This window comes from Anser brachyrhynchus, assembly GCF_964034855.1.
Source record: "Anser brachyrhynchus genome assembly, chromosome: 1".
Taxonomy (NCBI): domain Eukaryota; kingdom Metazoa; phylum Chordata; class Aves; order Anseriformes; family Anatidae; genus Anser; species Anser brachyrhynchus.
The window spans coordinates 144,429,518-144,453,860 of NC_137694.1; the positions used below are offsets into that span (position 1 = coordinate 144,429,518).

Genomic DNA, 24,343 nt, shown 5'->3' on the forward strand with positions numbered 1-24,343 from the left:
ATATATTTAACAAATCTGTGGTATGTGGATGCTTTAGCATTGTTCAGACAGCTCCCAAATGAACACATTGAGTGTGACATGCAGAACACAAATATATGAAAGCCAATTGCAGAAGTATCTTGTGTACCTTCCAGTACAAGAGAGTAAGGGCCACTTTTCTTCTGAAACCCAGCAATTTTTACACATGCAAAGTAGAAGTAGAGGATGAATCTTTCATTTGCATTAGTCACTGTAATGTAGGTTTCCAATAAGTGTTTGCATATGAAACCATGATTCTTTATATATTTTAAATATTGTGCTTTATACTACACTCAGAAGAAAAAATGTAAAAGACAACGATCCCAAAGGCTTTATGAAATAATAAATAACATTTTGCATTTCTATTCTTTTACATTCCCTTTATGCAATGTATATGTGTAATTATATGACAGAACATGCATACATTCTACGTTATAGAACTTAGTTTCTTCTATCCTATAATACTGTATTTTCTAGAATGAGATAAAATTTCAATGGCTTATTTGAAAATTGTTAACAGCATTGTGATAGGCAATCAGTGGACTGCAAAGTATTTAATTATGGTTGCAATTGATACGGATTGTTCCCTGACATTTTTCAACATTTTGCATTCACACAGAGTGGTGTCATACATTGTTACTGAAGTAGCATCCAAAAAGTTACATATTTGCATTCTTCCTTATTAGTAAAATAATTATTTGATCATTTTACTCAAAAAAAGGAGAGGATATTTTGAGTATTTGTCATTTTCATTCTATTCCTTATAGATGAGATTTCTATTTCCCATAGATGACCTTTTCTGTTGATGAGAGCAGGGCAAAAATGGGACTGTGTTTCCCTCGGCACCCTATTTTGAGAAGTCATAAGCTGCAATTCAGTGTTAGGGAGCAGCACCTGGGATAGGATATTCTAAACCAGAAAAAGATTCCATTTAATGGTAGCATATAGCTAAATAAGCTAACAAGATTTAGTAGATTACTCTTTTTTTATTTTTTTTTCTTAACTAGAACATGAGATTTTGAAAATGCATGTGCGAAACTGAGAAACTGACTATATAGGCAGAAAAAAACCTTGGAAGTCATTAGGAATTATCTGAAAAACAGAAACAGATTATCCATTTCCATGTAGATCTACAGAACTGATTTCCACGGTTCCAACATCAGAAAATTAAGTGTAAACTGCAGTTGAGAAAACTTGTTCTATTCTAACATCATTTTCAACGTGTTTACTTTTTTTCCTTTCTAAGATTTGAATCTTTGAGAAGAAAAAGTCAAGGTTCTCAGGCCAAGGTTCTCAGCTTTTTCCAATACATATTGAACTCTATATAGCAGGCTATAAATGCAGCACTTGAAATTCAGTGATCCTGCACTGTTGTTCACTAGTTCTTAATTCTGAGCTTCTCTAAATTAATCTGGATATTTATGAATCCAGAGGGAAGACATAATGCTTGATGAATGCTGAAATACAGTGTGCCCCCACAATATTTTTTTTCCAGATCAAAACTAGGAAAATACAGTTTAATATTTCTCCAGTCTGGCTCACTGGACATAAATGTGTTTGAAATGCTACCTTTTTGAAGCTAATGACATAGCACTCATTGGCTTTCATGATTTAGTAAAGAAGTCGTAGCTGTTTTGTCAATAACCTGCATGCCTGAGTATGACTGGCCCTGAATTTAAATTCTTTCTTTTTCTTTTCTTATCTGTGGCCACTATTTTAATATATGACATGGTTGTTTCTTGTTTCAGTAGACAGTCAAACTTTTCCAGATGCAAAATGAGTTCAGAGAAAGCAAGTTCTCACAGTATTGCTACATTTATTTGGGACCAAGAATAACCTCATGGCTATTTTGTCTTTGAAACGTCTTTAAATGCAACAATTAAATCTGTGGAACAAGACAGAAAGCACATGAAAAAATATTATGCATCTGCTTATGCCAACTGCTTTGCTTGCTGCTCCAGAAGTCTTAGTATAGACATGGGTAAAATAGGTGTTTATGAGAAATCTTGATACAAAATAAATATTCATTGACACCTCCCTTTTCTGTTTTTATTTTTCTTACTGGCATATCATAGCTGTGGACAATTGGAGAAGTTTTCCTATAACTTCAGATTTCAAATCTACAGGTGGTCTGCAAGCATGGAACTTCAAAGAGTGTTTTGATTAAATGATACGATGTTTGTGTAATATGGATCCCAGAACTTTGAACTTTTCTTTCAGGTCAATTCAGCCAATGAAGATTCAATTAGATGAGATCAGAAGACCTGATTCCATCCTTCGTTTTCATCCGTCATTCAGCCTTGTCGTTTCAAACAGCTCTAATACAAAAACAGGGCCAATCTTTTATTTTAATGAGGACAACAATCATAATGAAGGTAGTGGTGATAGTCCTTGTACTAATAGTAATAAAATGCACTTGCAGCTGGCAAGAATACTTGTTAAAATAAAAATAATAATAATAAAGAAAGGCTAAGATAACCTCATCAGTATTTTAACTGAATTAACACATGTTGGCACAAGCTAAGTCTGTATCTGCTACTGAAGCTTATTTAACTGTACGTATCTTTTTTTTTTTTCCTTCAGTGAAAGAAAAACTGATCCTAACAGTTTTAAACTTGTTAATTCAAACCATATGTCATAGAGCCAGTCTCCATATGGTGCAACACCACCTTATATTTACAGGGTGCTGCTTTTCCAAACATTATTCTAAAAGCTTTATTTGCCCCAAATGCAATAGGTAGTACTGAGCTCCTGGATACAGCCTTTAAAATACCTCAAGTGTCTAAATCACATGCTGATATAGCAAAAACAGACTGATTATTAAAAACAAATTACAGTCTGTTTTATTGGCAAAAATGTGCTAATCATGTCCTTGACTGAGAGTGTATGTTTAAGAGAAAGTAAGGCATGCTGTCAATCTTCTATCTCCACACATGGCAATAAAAGGTAGGTGTAGAAGAAAAATCCATCAGCTCGAAGAAAGACTTTTACTGTTTGACCTTATAAAGTTGGTTGTCCAAAACTGTGTAGCAGATAAGAGTTCTAGGCTCTACCCTTATTGTCTTTAGGACAAGAAAATAAAAATATGTGTACCTGAAGTAGAATTGCAATGGAAAGAGTGAAGGATATTAAAGAGACTGTCATGTTTTTTGAACTGATACCTTTTGTTTGCTGCTATCTACTCTTAAAAGAAAATGAAATGGAAATATCCTTGAGATGCCTGTCATTGGTATGGAAAATACTGAAGAGTAGTGTAGGGTGCTTTTCTGGTTCTTTGAAGACCATTTTCTGTATTGCACTTTAATCTGTTTACTTGATTTCACCCTTCCTTCTAGTGTACTAGAAACTGCCTGTTTTCTTAACTACCTAAACTTACTTAACTAAACTAATTAAACTACCTAAAACGAACCTACTCCCCAGTGTGGCAAACATTAGGGAAGAGGCAAAGGTAACATGGACACTTACTCTTCATAAAGTTTTCTTGGGGAAACAGGAGGAGGGCTTAGGCAGGCTTATCTAATTGAAAAAGTCTGAGAGAGCTGGGGCTGTTCAGCTGACAGAAGAGAAGGCTCCGGGGTAGCCTCATTGTGACCTTTCAGTACTTAAAGGGGACTTATAAAATAGATGGAGAGCAACTCTTTGACCAATCAGATAATAACAGAACAAGGGGGAATGGTTTTAAACTAAAAGGGGGGAGATTTAGATTAGAGAATGGGAGGAAATTCTTCACTCAGAGGGTGGTGAGCCTCTGGTTGCCCAGAGAGGCTGTGAATACCCCATCCCTAGAGGTGTTCAAGACCAGGTTAGATGGACCAGCAACCTGATCTAGTGTGTGGTGTCCCTTCCTATGGCAGGGGGCTTGGAACTAGATGATCTTTAAGGTCCAATACAAACTATTCTATGATTCTATGGTTCTATAATCTGAAAATGGAGCTTCAGTAAGATGTGACATGATTATTTAAACCCAATTGCTTGCTTGTAGGGAAGAGGTACTGTGTTGAATCAGAGGGCACCAGAACTTGTTCTAGATATGCCCTGTATACCCATTGACAAAAAGTACTCTGTTTTACCGAGTCTTACAGAGAAATAGTATATAATTTCTAGATTTTTTATATCCTGCCCAGTAAAGGCTCAGTCCAGCCCCTATATAGACTGTTTATGTTGGAAAACATAAAACGTGCATTGGTCTGAAAGGAACTCTGCAGTCAGGGTGAGGATGGTGGTTTAAAACTGTTATCACACAACTCTCTCCATATGTTGCAAGCCTGTCTCATAGTCAGTCTCTTTTGGCTTGTTTTCTTTTGTGTTTTCTGGTTAAAGGGAATCTTCCTTGCTCCTGTTAGGAAAGCTCTCAACTCTATGATTCTTAAGGCCATACAGTATAACATTTGTTCAAAGAAAAACCGACAAACCATGAACAAGCCTTAAACTATTGACATATGTGAAGTCAAATTCTCTGATCATTTATACCACAGTAATGAAATCTACCATAGTGAATCTAGAATAGCTCAATTGGCATCAAGGGATTTACTTCTGGCTTCTCACTGCTGCAGCTAGACGAAGAATTTCACCATAGAGAGAAACATTATTATTTAGTTCGTTAATCACCAAGGAAACTTGCTAGCAGAACAGTCCTACCAGTTTTCATTATTTCCTTGATAATCTTATTAAAAATGGAATTCTAGATTGAATGCAGTGAATTAAGTGAAAAGAAAACCCGCAGCATTTAACAAGCAGTCCAACTTATTGCCAGTCTAATAAGTTAATAGCAACATTCTTACAGAAGTCCATGTAAATAAAAGCAAAATACAATAGCATCCTGAAATGGAAAAAAGAGAAAGAGAAAGGCATACACAAATGAATGAAATACTTCAGTGTATAATACCACTGGTTGAAAGAAAATATGTATTGTCTTCAACAGTCTTCCACTTAGATTAAGCAACCAACCAATTAACATATTCAGAGCACACAATGTTTTCTTAATACAATAGCCTGTGAATGGATCAGTGTAAGAATGATGCATAATGTATCATCTGAATACATTCTGAAGAGAATGAACTTAAATGCAGAAAATAAACTCAAGATATAAAGATAAATGTTAACATATGCCTATTTGTTCAAAAGAAAACCAAAGATTCCACTATATGATGAAGTGCCATAGTTATTTGAAGATGACCTCTTGCAAAGGCCAAGAAATAGTTAAATGCTATGATTTATGATTACATATTAGCTGGGAGATTATTTTAGTCAGGAAAAGTGTCCTTTCTGATGATAGCTCAAACAAGTTTCTCCTTGTGCAATACATATGTTTTATGTAAGTTTTGCTAGTTTCATTAGCAGTGAAATTAAGAGGTTTAATGCTTGTCATTACCAACAGAGAAAAAAACAGTGCAGTAATATTCTACAAAATGCTCTCAATATTGTAAAGCATCTACTTAAAGCTCTTGCAATTTTTTCATATTTTCTTTTGTAGTCCTCCATTAATCTGAAGAATTTGTGAACCTTGCTAAGCTACTGTGAACATATCTGGATTCTAAACCCTGATGCTTTTTTAATTGGATTTTTTTTTAACAAAATGGGTATTTCTGATATCACATTCAGACTTTATACCATATCATTTCCCTGAATGCTAGTTAGTTATCCGATAAGCAAGTATTTGTCTTGAGAAAGGATGGTAAAAGTACCAAAATAAATAAATAAATAAATAAATAAAATCCTGGATTTCAGACCACAAACTGCAACTTGAGACAACATTAGTGACTTGCTGTCTGTACCACAGACTTCTGTGCGCTTCAGCAACTCACTTAATATTTCAGACCCTTGGATACCCATTTATGGACCAGGAATAATAACACATCCATTATGACAAGTTTTGTTTGTCTTGTCTAGAAAGTTGAAAGAGTTTCAAGATAGTAGATGGGTCTGTAGACTGTCTATTACAATAAAGATTCAATTTTAGCTGGAGCCAGAAGGAGCTACTGGAATACAAATAGTGGTTGTAGCAATAAAAATAATAATAAATAGGGAGGGAAAGAGATTTTCAACATGATTTTCACATGGACAATTTATCCCCGACTGTTACATATCCCATATGCCTTTTGCTTTATCACAGCATGATGTTTCCTGTGACTCTTATTCTTCAGTCATGGTTTTACTGTAAGTTGAGCTATCTGCTTGCTGGTCTGCAGGAAAAAAAAAAAAAAATAAATAAAAATCTCATCTTGCCAAATGATGGGTATGATGAAAGTGAGGCCAGTTTTTCTCTCTCCCATTCAAAAAAAAAAAAAAAAAAAAAAAAAAAAACAAAAAACGTATACATATGTGGGATAAAAGAGACCAGTTTGTTTAGGTTGGTTGTAATAGCTATTTAAGACCTTGGAAAGCTTAATGATATACTGCACTTCTGCCTGTTGTATTTGCCATTGTGGTTGTATAAATTATATCCTTTACAAAACCCAACAACTTTGAGGTTTTACAGGGTAGTTATTACAAGAGAAATGTGCAACTAGGGGGAGACATTTTTGTCCCTCATTTTGTCAAATGAGAGTCTGGGGACAAGGAAACCTATGTTACATGTTACTGATGGATTGGGCTAGGATTTCAACAGTCTCCTTGACAAGCAGAATTTACCAGATTTACTGGGAAAGTAAACCATGTAACTTGTCAGGGCAAATGGACTTGGCAGCTAACTCTCCCTGCTCATGCAGTGCTGCTCCCTCTCCGTCTATGGAGTGCAAGGCACTGGCAGGGACTGAGCACCTCGCTGGTGTCCTAGGTGTTATGTCCAGAGCGGCTGACTTGCAATAAAACTGCTTTAGACTTGAGACTCCTGGATAGCTCAGTGTTTATTCTCTGTGAGACACAGCAAGACCCAGGGATTTGAGCTGAGAGCTGTGTCATGCAGAGTTCCTGGGACTATTCAGCTCTTGCTGGAGAGATGATTAATTCTCTTAATAAGCTGAGTCATTCAGATCATATTAGGTTAACTGACCATTGGCACTTATTTTATAATATAAATTATTTGTATTGAATTGGCTCAAAGGCTTTAGCATTGATAAATAATTAATAATGGAACATAAGAGAAATGATGAAGTTGTGGACCACTTAGGGGTTTTTTTTGTTTTATTTTGTTTAAAACAATTTCAAATAGCGACTGTTTATTTATTTATTTATTCATCTATCCATTTATTTAGTTTTAAGCATATGCTTTAAGTTTCATTATAGTTATTAATGGTAGGGATAATAAAACAATCAAATCTTTACAATTATAAGTAAGAAGTTGTGTCTCAGTAAAGTATGTAAAAATCTTAAATGCAATCTTACTTGTAGGGCTTTTATTTTCTCTTGTATTTCTTTTTTAATTTTAATTACATTTACCTTTTAGGAATTTAAAATTTCATAACGTATAAATGAAAATACTTGCAAGCTCCTACTCCAGCTTAGGCTTTCGCTTCAAAAATGATTGTGGTGATGTGCAGTTTTCTATAATAATTAAACAAATTGGTGTGATAAATGCTACAATGACCTGTACAGCAGCATTCCACTTTATGGATATGGAAGTAATTCTACATAGTCCGACTAGTGAAACCATGGTTTTATGTAAGGATAAACAAGACATTTGTTTATTCATTTTTAAAACAACATGATTTTTAAATAATCAAGTTTAAAAGGTCACATATTTATTAATGTGTAGCACACTTCTCATTACTCTGCATTACTATGCAACTCTTGCCTTTCAACTGTCAGTTCTCTGCATTTATTTAATGTGCTCCTACATTCTTGCATGTGTCAAATGTTACTATGTTTTTTGTTTCATTCAAACTGAATATTAACCTCTGCAGCACTTATTAAAGGGCAATGCTTTTCCTCCAGAATCCAGAAGGAAGAAAAATTTAAAAGGAAACAAAAAAAGAACTAAATTTACACAGCCACATCAGAAGCTTCTTTTTAAACTGACTTAAAAAAAAATACATGGAAATATTGTTAATTATTAACTTAAATGCTTAAAGGACTGGAAAAAGTTTATTTTTGAATCATTATTACTCATTCAGAGACAAGCTTCTCTCTCACGAGACTACACAATTTTGATAAGGGATATACATGCAAATACTACATTTCCTTTAGGAACAAGAACATTCCCTGACAATGTTTTGGGTAACCTTAATAAGCTAATGATTATGCTATTTTATTCTTAGCTTATTTCCAGCACAGTTAAACGTCAGTTTGATCTATATTTCTAACATCTATTTTTCAGGGAGTCAAACATCTCGACACGTGGTATCTCTGCTTTGGCATTGTATTAAATCCAAAGGAAAGTGCTTACTCATGGACAGGACAGTTGAAAAGAGTTGAAGTTCATGTTTCTAGAGTCTTAACCTGAAATTGAGGGAAATATGTATTGTAAGTATGCTTTCAGACACAATGATGCTGATGGGACTGTAGAAAAAGATGCTAATTGTGAAGCATATTTTTCAGGTAGAGTAATTCAGTACTGTCATTCAGGTGTAACTCATCAAAGTGATGAATTGCATTATTTTCCCTTAAAAAACGTGAGATAAGACAACAGCAGTTAGGTTTGCTGTGATTCAACTGCAAAGAGGTTATAAAGAGAACACTTTTTAGTCAACCATTTTAAAAGACACAGGTTTTGTAAACAGCTGGCAATGATACAGGTTAAGGAGGCTGATTAACTAATTCACTCTGGTTGTTGTCACAGAGATATTAAAAATTACTGGACTTGTGGTGAATATTGCTAAGTTCATTGAAAGGGGATATATTTCCTCAGTGTTGGAATGGTTGTTGACTAGACAAGTGCTCATTTCTCACTGGTTTTACAGAGGCAGTTGGACATCTCTTGAATTTCTCCTCTCCTCAACTTTGCCATCTAGATTTAATACGGTAAGTGTTACCACAATTTGAATATTATAGACTAAAATGGAATGGCAAAAATATATGGTTAAGAGGTGCTCAGATTTTCAGGTATAAGGAGGAACAATATGAAAACATACTTTAAGTCTTGTATGATGTATGCTACAGAATTTAACGTAATTTTGCTCTAGGTTCAATATCTTTTCTTTGAACTATATCATACTCTTTTGGAAACAGTCAGGCTTAAATGAAAGCTGTAAAGTACAGGAAAATCCACCACATCTTTTGTAATTTGTTCCAATAATAAATTAATCTCATTATTAAAGAAATTGGTCTTTTTATCCACCTGAACTCAGAGGAATTCAACATCCAGTGTGCTCAAGGCTTCTCTTGCCTTTTGATGACAGTTCTTCAAGAAATGTGGAGATTTAACCCTAGGCAGATAGCTGGAGGTCTTCAGACGGTGATCTAGATGGCTGTTTAAATACACAAGAAAACGTTTGGATTCAGTGGGTGTCTTTCTTTTTCTTATTCAGGATGTAGATTGTAAGATTATAGGCTGTAACCTGATTAAACTATACTGAGCAGCATTTTCTGGTAGTATAGATACCTGGGATTTTCTCTGTAGATGTGAAGTTGTCAATTTTGTTGCTTGAGCAGTCACAGACTGTGTACTGTAGTGGACCAGAATGTGCAGGAAGATAGTATCAAAACCTGGCTGGGCTACTTGTTTGATGAGAGGTGTTTATTAAAATACAACAAATATTAGGTAAAAGAAATACAAAATAATATAAGAAATGAAAATATTTTTCTTCATTAAGAAGAAAAGTGATAGGAAACATGGGTCTTAATTATTAATAATAAATAGAGAAACTAATTATAAGGAACAAAAACGTTCAGTTTATAACTATATAAAAAGAATTAGAATTAGCTGGTAGGTCAATAATGAATATTTTAAAAGTTACTGTTCAAAATAAAAATGCTTATATTTCTATTAACTACAAATTTCAGAGGTGTGCCAATGGTATACAGGAATAGGAACTACTGAAATGTGTAAAAAAAAAAAAAAAAAAGTCCTCATATCTTATATTTCATTAAAGCAAAGAAGATAGATGAAAATGCAAATTAAAATTAGTAAAATCTTTTTTTTTTTTTTTCAAGGAAGCATGCTATTGTTTTAATTGTCAAAGTACAGTAAGATGGTTTTATATTAATAAAATATCAGATGTGCCAAATTTAATTTCCTAAATTTACAGATCAAGGTATATTGCTTCTAACTTCTACAAGACCAGCTCAAGCTTGATGTTTAAGCCATTCTCTTTCTTACATCACTGGCTGTTTATAAAAAACAAAAGCACAAAACTGCACACAGAATTTAGTTTAGATTCAAACAGATGTACTTTGTGATGTATTTTGAGGGGAAAAAATGGAATAAAAATGGTAGTCATTAAGGTAGTATAAAAAATGCAGAGAAAGGATGTACAGAGCAAGAGGATGGCTTTCTAAATAACTGCTTTACTGTGGAAGACGGTATTTACAGTGGTTGGAAAGTTAATAGCTGCAGAGACAAGCAGAAACTGTGTGGGCCAATGTTTACAGTGAGTTCTATCTTGGTCTTTTCTCCTCTGTATAGAAGGAAATAGCCTTTAAAGATTTCAGGAGGCAAGCTCTGCATGTCCAGCTGAGGCACATAAATGAGATGGTCGAGAGCTCTTTTAGAGACCTTTGTAGGTACTTACATCTCTCATTTGGCTATGCAAGCAACACATAGCACATAGTTTAGAAGGATTAACCTTACCAAGTGACAAATATTAAGTACAGTCTAGGCACATTCATCAGCCGAAATGATTCTACCTCCCACAATGGTTTCCAAATTTGTTAATATTTTAGTATGTGCACATTTAATTTAGTTGTCTGGAGATTTTGTGACTCCTTCAAAATGTGCATGGAGGGAGAATGAGATTGACGGATTCTTTTCCTTTTGTTTATCCAGGGAGTGCAGGGTGAAGAAGGAAAAAAAAAAAAGCTCTTACATGGGGTATGCCTACTCCTTACTACTTTCTCTTAAGCACTTGTGGTAAATTAGAGGGCAATAATGTTGGAGACCAAAAATTAGTTAAAGTGGAAGGCTAATTGAGCATTATCAAATTTTGCTAAAAGTAAATCAAGTGCCAGCATTGTTGTCATCTTGAAAATTAAGTGAGGTAGCTGTGTAGTGGATGTAAAGTCTAAGTGCGTGAGACAAAAAGATCATTAGTATTAATGCCTATCATTTATTTTGCATATGCAGTGAAATATCACAGTCAGGATGAAGGTTCCATTTACTTGGCAAGGTACAGATACAAATGAAAATGTAATAGCTGATGTAAAAGCATTTTGGATTTAGGCCAGGAGACCTGAAAAAAACTCAATCACATCCAAAAGTTTTTACTTACACAAGTAGTCCCAGAGACACTGAAGAAATGATTCATCTACAGAAGGTGAACCAACAGAAAAGTATGTGCCAAACTGAATTATAATATAAAGCAAAAGGTAAGTTGGGGATTATAAACAGGAGGAAGAGACTGAGGGTAATGGCATAAGAGGCTTGTTTCAGAAAGAGTAAGCCTCTTGTTTTTGCAAAAGATGCAAAATCAAGCTTTGTCATTACCTACCTTGCACTTAAATTCTCACCTGAAATAGAATTTATAGCCTACATGTACCCTATCTGAAGGTGAGTTCCTCTTAGCAGAACAGACTAAGCTTCAAAACCATTCAAATCTCCATAGGGTTATAAACAGCCTTGAAACCACAAAATAACAAAGACCCAAAGGGACCCTTGGAAATCATCTGGTCCAAAACCCTAAACAAAAAAGGGCTGATTTCAAAGATAGAGCAGTTTAATAGGGCCTTGTCCAGTTGAGCTGTGATTATCTTTAAGGATGGCAATACCTCCAGGTCTTGGAGCTTCTTTTTCACCACATTCCTTTGGAAAGTTTTTTTCCTTGTACGAAATGGGAAACTCACTGTAATGTGTCCTTTGCCCATCTTCCTTTAGTTATGCAACTCCAAGAAGAATCTGGATCCCTTTTTTCTATTTTTGTAGTTGAAGACAGTAATTAGGCACCCCTAGAAGCTGTTCCTTCTCCAGGCTGACCAAGTCCAGCTCCTGTTGTTGCTCCTTACGGTGCAAGTACTCTATCCCCAACCATCTTGGTGGCCCACCGCTGAACTCACTCTGGTTTCACAGAATCAGAGAATGTTAGGGATTGGAAGGGACCTCAAAAGATCATCTAGTCCAACCCCCCTGCTGGACCAGGAGCACACATCAGGTTACACGGGAAAGTGTTCAGGTGGATTTTGAATGTCTCCAGAGAAGAAGACTCCACAACCCCCCCGGGGAACGTTTTCCAGTGTTCTGTCACTCTCACTGTGAAAAAGTTTCATCTCATATTTAAGCGGAACTTCCTATGTTTCAGCTTGCACCCGTTGCCCCTTGTCCTATCAGTAGATGTCATTGAGAATCATAGAATCATAAAAACACAAGGTCGGAAAGGACCTACAAGACCATCTAGTCCAACCGTCCTCCTATCTCTGATACTACACACTAAACTATTAAATCGTATCTCATAGCACCTCATCCAGGTGCTTCTTGAACACTGCGAGGGACGGTGACTCCACAACCTCCCTGGGCAGGCTGTTCGAGTGCCTGACCACTCTTTGATAGAAATAGTTTTTCCTGATATCTAATCTAAATCTCCCCAGGTGCAACATGTGAACATTTCCTTGAGTCCTATCATTAGTTATCTGGGAGAAGAAGTCAACCCCCAAGCCTTTCCTCACAAGGGAGATGCTTCAATCCCTTAATCATCCTCATGGCTCTGCGCTGGACTCTTAAACAGTTCCCTGTCCTTCTTGAACTGAGGGGCCTAGAAATGGACGCAATATTCTAGATGTAGTTGCACTAGGGCAGAGTAGAGGAGGAGGAGAACCACTCTTGACCTACTAACCATACCCCTTCTGATACACCCCAGGATGCCATTGGCCTTCTTGGCCATGAAGGCACAGTGCTGGCTCATGGTCATCCAGCTGTCCACCAGGACCCCCTGGTCCCTTTCCCCTTTGCTGCTCTCCAACAGGTCATTCCACAACCTATACTGGTACCTGAAGTTTTTCTTGCCCAGATGCAGGACTCTACACTTGCCCTTGTTGTATTTCATTAAATTTCTCCCCACCCAACTCTCCAGCCTGTCTAGGTCCCACTGGATGGCAGCACAGCCTTCTGGCATGTCAGCCACTCCTCCCAGTTTAGTGTCATCAGCAAACTTGCTGACAGTGCACTCCATTCCCTCATCCAAGTCACTGATGAATATATTGAACAATACTGGTCCCAGTAATGACCTTTGAGGGACTCCACTAGATACAGGTCTCCAACTAGACTCCATCCCATTGACCACAACCACCACAACTGGCTTCTTCCTTTCAGCCAGTTCACAGTCCACCTAAGTACCGGTGTCAAAGGCTTTACTGAAATAAAGATAGGCCAAGTCCACTGCTTTTCCATCATCTGTCCACCTGGTTATGTCCTCATAAAAAGCTATCAGGCTGGTCAAGCATGACTTTGCCTTGGTGAAGCCATGTTGACTACCTCTAATGACCCTTTTATCCTTGATATGACTAGAGACAATGCCAAGGATAAGTTGTTCCATCACCTTACCAGGGTTGGAGTTGAGGCTGACCGCTCTGTAGTTAACCAGGTCCTCCTTCTTGCCCTTTTTGAAGACCGGAGTGACATTTGCTTTCCTCCAGTCCTCAGGCACCTCTCCCGATGCCCATGACTTACCAAAGTTGATGGAGAGTGGCCTAGCAGAGGCCACTAATTATCCATCTGTAAATATCCTTCAGTACAGTCATGTATATCTAACTAACTCCTTGGAGCAATGGGCTGTGCAAGACTGAAGCCTCACAAAAGACCAAATAAAACTGAAAATTAGATAATATTCTTACATGATAATTCAGGGTGATATTCAGCAGACAGATGGCAGCACAAAAGAAGTTCAGGTAACCTTTATTTAATTTAAGAGAGGACGCTCTTTAGATTTTAAAACATGTAAATAAACTCTCATATTTAAGTGGTACCTGTAGAAATCAAAGCAACTTTCTGACTTTTTGGTTAAGCACACATCCCCTTCTGTTTGACTGCAACCAAATGTTACTGGGTTTGTCCTGTAGACAGCATACGGATGGTCACAGACACAAAGATGAACAAATGAAAGTGTAATTGAATATATAAAGAAAGTGTGTTGGGAAAGTGACAATTTCAAGCACTTGAAAGTCAGGAAACAACATTTCCTGTAGTAACATTATCTCAGACATACTGCATATTTTATGGCATGGCTTATATTTTACCACACTTAAAGGTAAGACACATACTTACAAAGAAAAGCAGGAATAAAAAAGATTGCACTAAGAGGGTAACCTTTTCCATATCCAGGTTTTTAAAAGCTTAAAAGGCTAACTGTAATGTATGACTTATTTAAGTTTTTGTGCTTAATATCCATTAATAAAAAAAAAAAAAAGGAAGGAAAAAAAAAAAAAGAAAAGTAAGAAAGTACAAGACAATCATTTCCAAAGAGTTTCAAACATTTCTGCTGTGGGTATATTATGGAAACTGCCTTCCTGTAAGTACACATCTTTGAAACTGTGTTATAAAAAGCTATTAGAAAGAATTTTCAGAAACAAAATCTCATTCTGGTGAAAAAGACATACTCAAATTTATTCAACTTTATAAATTATGTCAAGAGATATTAAAATACTAGCCAAAATGTTTTCTGGAATACTGGTATTGAAAAAAAAAAACAAACAATTGGAATGGTGGAGATTTAGAAGGATGTATAGGATTGCTGTGCCAGTATCCTAAAAATTAATCAGAATGATATAAATCACTACAAATGACATTTAGATTGACTGATCACAAGCTAAGTCACGATCAGGATAGACAGAAAGTCAATTAGGAAAATGTACTAGCCTAAATAATAAGCATCTATATGTCTATATACAAAAAAAAAAGGTCACATCACACACATTTGATACAACTATCTGATGAGTTTTCTACCTTATTCAACCAACATTATTATTACATTTTAAAAATAAACCTCTCCAAAATATATATCTTTGTGCACTATATGAAGTAAGTTCATTAAACGCTTACCAAGTGAGACGTCAGAAGAAAACAATTGGAGATGAAGAATAAATCATCAGGTATTTTAATCCTGAAAAGAGCTTCAAATGGACCCAGACCTATTCAGTATATTTACTACTTATCCAAAAGCATGATAAAGCTACTAGTTAGAAATAAAGCAGTTTCTGGTGAAGTTTGCAGATAATCTGAGTAACTGTGGCATGTTGAATAACAACAAGAAATCCTACCAAGGGACCTGTATTGTACAATCAGACAGACTCTCACAGTATCAGAGCTTTTCAGTTAAATGAAATGTCACACATTAGGGAAAACAAAAAGGCATGTCTTGTTTTCAGGATGAAGGAGGCTTTTTTGAAAAAATAAAAGGAAAAAAAAAAAACACCCTAAACCAGTGCACCAAAGGAGGACATAGTTGGCAAGGTAAAAGATCAGATGAATATATTTTATACAACTAACAAAACACAAAGAAATGGAGGGAAATCTACTGTAACTTTTCACAAATTTAACTTAAATTTCTAAAATATTTGTTTCAGTATGTAGTTTACACGTAAGGAAGATTAAAGGTAAAGAAAGCAGCAAAAATATCTGACAGTCTGGAAAATCTAATCTAGAATGGTTGCGTCAAGAAGTCCAGAAAAAAGTGTGCTCATCCTTGCCATCCAATATTTTGGTGTTTAAGTATCTAATTTTTAGGTTTAGGTTAGGTGAGGAGAACTAACTTAAGCCTCACTGATTTTTTTTTTTCTAGTCTTTTATTCCATCCAGTAAAAAACTTAGTTGTGTTGCCATATACTAGTTGTTGTTTTTGTTGTTGTTGTTGCAGTCACAAATATAAATTTGTAAATTGGACATCAGACTTCCCTTCTCAGTTTCTGACAAATGAGTCAGTTACTTTCTACCAAGTGCGATCCAAACCTGAGATCAGAATTACAAAAAAACTTTTATCCCAGGAAAACTGGATGAAAACAATTTTGAAAGAGACGATAGATTTATTTTTTTTTTCCCCTTAACATCTCTCAGTTACTCTGGTTTTATTCTTCTCCTAATCATCATACTACCTGAGAAACTTCTATACAAGAACAAGAGCTGTTAATGCAATTTATGGAGAGAGTTTTATTTTTACTTTTCCTTGGAAAAGGTTTTATTAGCTATATTTTCTTTCTTTTTGTTGGTTGTTGTTGCCTATTAGTAGTTAGCAGTCAGAAAAGTGTTCTACATATCATGGTCATGTGAGTCTATCTAACATCTGGAAGAGGATGATTTTTAGTGAAAGAAAGTATTTTTGTCACCCTTGACACTTTTGAGTGTAAATGTGTTCTTGAAATCCAGGGGAGAACTCCTTTAGGATTGAACAGTAGAAGAAAGAAGAAATCAATTTAAAATGTACATTTGATTATTTTGTCCAATTCTTATTCCTTTATAATGGATTTGTACAAATTTACAGCCACTATATTTGGATGTCTTTTTTTTTTTTTTTTCCTAGTTCAGAATTTCCTATTTAAATTTTTAGCTTTAAAATGGTTTAGCCAGCTTGGGAGACACTCTTTAATACAAAGAAAAGTACAAAAATGACTGAACACTATTATGGAATGAAATGAAAGGAAGAAAGTATTAAGGGGTGAAGGAGGTGTTATTGATGTGGAAAATGAAATGGAGACCCTTTTCCAAAGACTTCTTAAAAGAACTGTCCTTACAGCGCCTTCCTGCCATTTTCTCCCTTTCCCCAAAGATTTTGTAGGTAAAACCTTGTATTGTAGGTGTTTTTCTATCCATGAAATATTCATCAGCTCTGCAGCCTTTGCTTAAAGGAAGGAGCCAATAAAAGAATAGTACTTTAGATATTCTTATAAGAAAAAGAAATTCAGTGCTGCTTAACTTCAAAAATTAGGTACATTTGAGAAAGAGAACTATGCCACAATCTTCAAAATATTAGCTCTCTCCCTATAAATCTGTAGCTAATGATGTAATGTGTAACATGAAAATCATATTGGATTTATATTCAGTTACATTAGAAATATGACCTTTCTCATTTGGAAAAATGTGGGTGCTATTTTTCACCTGAAAGGGGCAATCTAAACAGAGTGGCTTTTGAACTCTAAGAGACCGATGATGATTTTAGAAATATTCTATCAGAGGAATGCTGGTTATTTGAATTAAAACGGTGTGTGAAAAATCTTCTGAAATAGATTCAGGTGCAGTGAAATGTACCAAACATCTTCATTTCATGTTAATCATTGCTAAAAGAATAATGATAATTCCTCCAAATAAGTAAGTTATTATCATATACATAATGTGTTTTTTTCAGTTGAAAGTGATTGTTTTCTGAAATATCTCCAAAACATATTGAAAAATGAAGTAAAATACTATTATTGCAGCTCAAAGTGTGATGTTCAATGTAAACTTTATTTGGTTTCAAAACAAAACAAAAACAACCAAGAAAACAAAACAACAAAGAAAATATACCTCCCAGATAATCAAAACCACTTTTTTTTCTCTCCTATTATTTAAATTTTTTTTTTTTTTTCAGGACCATCAGTAAGAAAAAACATTCATTATTCATAAAATTGTACTGACTACCTCTTATATTTTTGAGTTTCAGGGTCAAGAGTGGAATCAGACTTAGAAATGAACACACAAAGGCTACAAATTTATTTTCTCTCTTCATCTCAGTTCCTTCAAGAGCTCCTCTACCCTGATGACAAATCCTTGTGGCCCAAGTAAAGTCAAGTTGTCAGGATATGGGTGGTGCTGAAGAAGCAGAAGTACAGAACCTGTATGCAGGTGATCATGCCTCACAGGTAAATCTGGGAAAGATCCTTCCAAAATGGCAAGACTGCAGGACTAAAGTTGTCCCAAAAGAAGAAGAATGTGTGTTGGGAAGAAAAACCCTGCAGTGGATTTCACAGTTGCTCCTTCTTTATAACCTCAATTTCAACTTGAATAAGACAACGCAAGACATACAGGATTGGCATATGTGAAGATAACATTCAGGAAAATCGAAGTCCTTAGATTATCTGGGCTTGCTTCCTCATAATTTATTTCATCAAGCTGTTTTTGAGAAAGGCTAGTTCATCAAATATAAAACATCATAGATAATCAAATTCATGTTGAGAATACTTATGAAAGGATACTTTTTTTTTTTTTTCAGAAAGATAGGAGGGAATCATGAAAGCCAGCTGTTCTCCATGAAAAAATACATCAAATAAACAAAACAAAAAAAACAACCCACAAACAACTGATTTCTCATCAAAGTTAAAATATATGAAAACTGACAAAAAAAAGTACTTTTTTTTTTTTTAGTTATGCTTTTGCAACTACTTTTGGTTACTTTTGAAACTACAGTTTTGTTGCCTAACAATCTGAATAGCTGCCACATGGTCAGGCTGAGCCAGGTCTTCTGTGGTGCGTTTTAATGATTGTTTCTGATGTCTCATTGCAGTACAACCAGAAAAACATCTCCCAGAGAAGACTGAGAGTATACGGCACTTGAAGAGCACTCTCCAGTTTATGACTGTAAGATCAAACCAAGATAATATGCTTTGTCAAAAGTGTGTGTGACAGCTGTGTGTGAGTTATGTTTGAAAATTCCATTTTGGGTTAACCTTCAGGCAGGAATCTCTTCTTCACTGATCACCTTTAGTATGAGAAATTCTTAGGCCAGCAAGATTTTCCCTTGCTCTTCTCACAGAACATAGAGGAAGCCTCAAAGACTTACTTTCATTAGACACTAGTCTTCAAAAGTTTCCAGTTCAGTGAGGGGAATCCCACTTATTCTTCTGGGAATGTTATGCTAGAAGTTTTGATTTTTTAAGATATAAGAAATATTTCATTTTAGAAAGGTGTTTGAATTTATCTTACAAAATATTAAAATTAAAACTATTTTGACTTGACTAAGACATTTGAGTCAATCTTAACTATTTTCTATGAACTTAACTATCTGGCTTTGGTAAAAGATATTTTCCATAAACTAAGAAATTTTTGATGGAATAGCCTGAATCTTTTAAACTTTTTTTTTTTTTTCCCTATTTGGCTTGGGAGTAATTGAGAGATTCTTATCATCTTTCATTTAAAACTCCACACAAGAAATGGTGTGCATTCCATTCTACTCATAGGGGAATCACAGAGAACAAGAAATTCATGTATCAGAACCTTGGAAAGGCATTCTTACTTAGGCTACTAAATGGTGTTTTACAGAGCTTGCAGTTATCTTCAAAATACCAAAACAAACAAATAAAAAAACCTTTTGCCCTACTGAAATCTTATTGAAAGCCTCAAACTTGTCTTCTATTTTCCTCTTCCTCCATGCCTCAAGGGAGTCAGAACTTTGGGCCCTCATTGTGCTACAATATATTTGGCAGTTGCTAACTCCTCTGTCATGAGTAAGAAGCATCTGCTATAGAAGTCCTCATCTCATTTTTTTGTGGAGTCTGAGTATCTTCTGCCCTGGGATAGATCTTAACCTCTCAAGAAGACATGGAGATGCACTTGGAATCCAAACTGGCAAGGAGGAATGGACAGGTTTAGGGCACAGATACACTATTAGGCTGCCTGAGTCTAAACCATGTTTTGGCTATAAGCAGAAGTTTTGAACACTACAGCGAAGTCTATCCAATGGATATTTCTGCCATGCATGATCTAAGTGGGTTTCATTTTCACCGTGTCTGCCCTATAAGATTTTTCAGTCATTTTCTAGATCAAGAATAACATGGTAAGACCCAAGTAAGAACATAAATACCTGTTGTTTGGCAAACCCTTCTAAAGTGCCAGATGAAGCCTTAGATGAAAATTATTCTGAATTGAAAAATAAATAAATAAATGTAGATTTGTGAAAATTAACTGCTGTGAGAAAACTACAGGATGAAGAAAAAAAAGCAATACAAAACAACAACAAAAAAAAGCAGAACAAAACCAATAAACTTGCTTTTACTCATGCAATGCTCACTGAAAGAAAAAATACCACACTGTTATTTTGTACTTCATCCACTGGTACCATTATGCTTTCAACAGAAGCCTTCATAACTACATACCTTGGCAACAACTACCTTCAGAAAGTCAAGTCTGTTCGTAAAATATGTTCAGCAGATAAAAAATATATATTTTTTATCTTCATTCTTTTTTTTTTTTTAATGTGTTCTACATTCTTTATCAAGGTAAATCATCCTCTGGACTGACTGTGGGACTGTGGAGGATGTGCTCCTTTTCAGAAGAACGGCATTTGCCTGTGGTAGATGATAAGGCAGAACGCATACAGCTATTTCGTATCCCTAAAAAAAAAATCATGATTGTATAGCACTATGATAGACTTCTTAGTATACAAAGGGTTAGTGTGCATCATTAAAAGAATGAGCAAGCTTTTGATTTTAATTGTAATTGTAATCCTCTCCACTGAAGCCTCAAATGCATCGTTTGAAATCTAGTGGAGATGTGAGTTTTCACTGCAGCCACTTTACGTTTGTGATACATTAAAAGGTGTAATCCAACTGAAATGTAAATCACTGTTCTTGAAAACAAATTACAAATGGAGATAACAGGGCAGCATACTAGCACTAAAGCATCCGAGAGCCCATCTGAGGCCGTTTTCTTTCAGACCCAAATTGCAGCAGCCCTGTTATCATGGGTAATAGGGTGCTGCTAAGGCAGGTTGATTACGAGGCTATGGTAAACAATCCTTTTAAATGCAGTGCCTCAGTAGACATGCACATACAACATTAATCAACTGAATTCAAACAGAGCCACAAAGGGAAGTGGTGGGCCAGCCCCTATTTCTTCAGCTCACACAGTAAGTGGCCGAAGTTCAGTCCTCTCTTGCCACAGTGGTGTTTTCCATCCCTTCATAATCAGTACTAACTTGTGTGAAACCTTAATTGTGAGCCCTGTGGAAAACAAGAAAATGAGCCCTTGAGGTTTCCTTTCAGAAAGGGCTGTATTTTCATGTTTCAAGGCATAGCAATTTTGCTTCACTTAGGCAGTGATCTCCCTGGGACAAGGCCGCCCCCCTGTTTTATGTATTTGCTCTGCCTCTGGGCCGGATGAAGGTGTAGGATGGATTGGGGTGCAATCTCCACCCTGTGGTGCAGACACTCTCCAGCCTAGGGGCTGGGATACAGGACCACCATGCAGTGCTAATCCGGGGAGAGACCAACCTTCTCTCTTCTGAGGCCATTCTACCACAATAAATCAGCCTTTCCAAAAAGTCTCCACCCAAATAGCCAACATTAGTGTTAAGAGCAGCCATCACTTCTCCCCCTACACCCATCACATTTTATATTACCAGCCCCCCTTTGAAAATCGTCATAACTCAGTTTATTACACTTCTCAACCTGCTTAAAAGGTTCATGCATTTATATAGCATGTACTGCCAAGAAATCTCCTCTATGACTGGAGATTTGTTTTAGAAGATCTGCTGTAATGGGGTGAGGAGAATAAACATCTCTTGGAAGGATGTTGATCTAACATGGAAAAGCATGTAAGCTACAGAAAGAGCAAAGTGCAATAAATAGCTTCTATTTAAAATATAAATAGAGTAATCTAAGTCTGCCTGAAGATAGTTTAAATAATTCAATAAGTGATAATAATAACATTCACTGAATGATAGCTAAAGAATACCTTATAAAGTAACTTACAGCAATGCTGTAAGAGGCCAGATATGAGTAATCATTGAGCATAGCCAAACACAGAAATTCAATTCATTTTGGAAAAGTTTAATTGAATACTTTGATTAAAACCTCTACAATTCTTTAAAACAAGGAATATCTGCTAATTCAGTTCATTAAATAAAAAGAGAGCATGTAAATGTTGGAAATCTATAGAACATAGCAGAAAAAACATTTTAAAAGTGACACTCATAAAAAGTTTGAAACCCAGGTGCTAGAACACAAGAAAGTGTTACTAATGGAGTCTGAGGCCTTTTGCATCAAGGTTTCTGGTTAAAATCCAGTTGCGACTTAGTGGTATAAAATATTTCCACAGTATATGATGGAAAATGAGTTATTAATCTTCAGACCTGGTTTCTAGGAAGTGTCTGTATAACCAGAAACTCAGGGCCATGTTAGGTATCTTTCTGAAAACTTGGAAGACTGGATGGCTATGGGTAATGTTTTGCTGTCCTTTCCAAACTTGATCCTCTGGGAGAGGGTATTTTCAGCATTCTCAGGGACAGTGACAATACATTGAACACTTTGAATGAGGACAGAAAACATGAATATTTGGCCATCTTACATACAATTGATATTTTCTATTTCCCACTTTGCTTCTGTTCAAGTATTTTAAAGCTTTTTTTTTGTGGATCAGACCAGTTTCATAGTAATACTTGGAAAAAAACATCCACACATGGGTTTGTATATGAGTCTACAGAGTGCAAATAAGCATGGGGTTGCAAGTGTGGTGCAAAGGATGTACATATGTTCATGCAAAATATAGTGAATAAATTATTATGAAATCTCATTAGTGTGAATAGACTGACAGACTTTTACTAAAAATCTTCTCTGTTCCCTATACGAGTATACTATGAACATCAATACAGCCATTTCCCCTGGGCTGCTTTGCCAAGGTATGTGATCACCATTACTTACAGGGAATAGCTCTAGGAATATAAAGGTAATTCACATCACTTAGTTCTTGGATTTACTTCAACCTCTTCCAAGAGGATGACAAGCCTTGTTTTTTGGAGAATGGCTCTCAGGAGGGATATGACAGGAATATTAATCCTGCAGTATTAACTGAGATTGCATTTCCTTTCAGATAGTCATCTAAAGAGTGATAGCTTAACTAATTTTCAGTACTCACCAATACAGTCTGGTGACCTAGATTGAAATGCTCTAGGAGCACAGGTATTAGGAGATAGGAGCAGATATAGGAACACAGTTCTTTACAACACAAAAATTGAAATTTATCTTTCAGATATTGTAGGGACTGTTTTCTGTGTTCTAGTATTGGATTCCTCACTTGGAAATTCCCATTCTAATGAGATGAAGTGGGAGAGACTATGCTAGTAGAAATATAAGTTTCTGACCATGCCCCAGTGGAAAAAGACATATCTGGAAAGTAGAGGAGAAATCGTCTGAATGGAATAATTCTGAATTGGAAAGAAGACTGTACAAAGAACTATCCCTGGAACCACTGGATATGCATAAGGAAAGGAGAAAGGCTGTGATCCTTTTCTTTGAACTCCGAGGCCAAATAATGGAAAAGGATTGCTGCCACTGTGCAACATCATAGATGTAGTTATTAAAAAACTAATAGGGAGTAAGGAACCTGAGTAGACCACATCTCTTTCACATCTTGAACAGTTGTCAGGGATGTCCTGGTACCTATTTTTTGAGCTGTCATAAAATAATTGTGGTGGTTTTGTTTGTTTGCTTGTTTGTTTTTTTTGCTTTTTTTTTTTTTTTTTGACTTCTACCCATGATTTTTCCTTGGCAGCAACATTGCCAGGATGGTCTATTTTAACACATTATAAAAAATACTTACTGGTTGGCTGGATTAAAATTTCAGTGTCCAGAGAAATACATACTCTAATAAAACACAGATGTACCTTTAAGCATTTAAGTGGAATAATAAAAATAAAGATTTCATCATTCATGTTAAGCACGGTCTTTAAGGAGTTTCTGTATTAATATGACCTGTCATAAAATGATCATTAAGTTTCATTAGACAATAATAGAGATGGAAGGAACGGAAATATCATCAAACTGGTTCTGTTAATTTTAAAGTTGTATACTTTCCCTTCCACTCTTAAAAAATAAATCAGATTGAAAATTTCTTGGGAATATAATAATTTTAAAGTATTTTATAAATGTCTGTAAGAATACAAAATACTGAGAATTATACATAAAGAAAAAGATGTAGCTGACTGTGAGTTCAGCTCAACTATGCAAAGGTAGCTCACAGCACAGACTTATAACAAATTGGGCAATTCAAGATGCTGTAGTCAAGAACTATATGAAACACTAGGATCATTTGTACACATAGAGCTGAAAAATACGGCTGTTGTTTTCACTCAGAGATAATAATCATATACCTGAGCCACAGGATAAGGCCTTCTTTCTTGGTTCATGACCATTAAGAAACAACTCTCCCATTGTTAACCGTCAAGAGGAGAGGCTGCAAATGCAAGGTCATACAGGAAACAAAGATGTGGGAATCATTTAGTGCAACCCTACACTTAGACAGGTGCCAGTCTTAGTCTTTTTAATTGATCTCATTTGTTACTTATACCTGTAAATCACACTGTTATCATCTCTGAACAAGCAATGGAAACTAGAATTTGTCACTGAC

At 35.6% G+C, this 24,343-nt stretch overlaps 1 long non-coding RNA gene across 1 annotated transcript; it reads left to right on the forward strand.

Moving 5' to 3' along the window:
- Nucleotides 1-1,308: 1,308 nt before the first annotated feature.
- LOC308191771 lies at nt 1,309-20,844 on the forward strand. The gene is made up of 2 exons (XR_013948266.1): nt 1,309-8,916; nt 17,667-20,844. It is a non-coding gene; the product is annotated as an uncharacterized lncRNA (long non-coding RNA).
- Nucleotides 20,845-24,343: the final 3,499 nt, after the last annotated feature.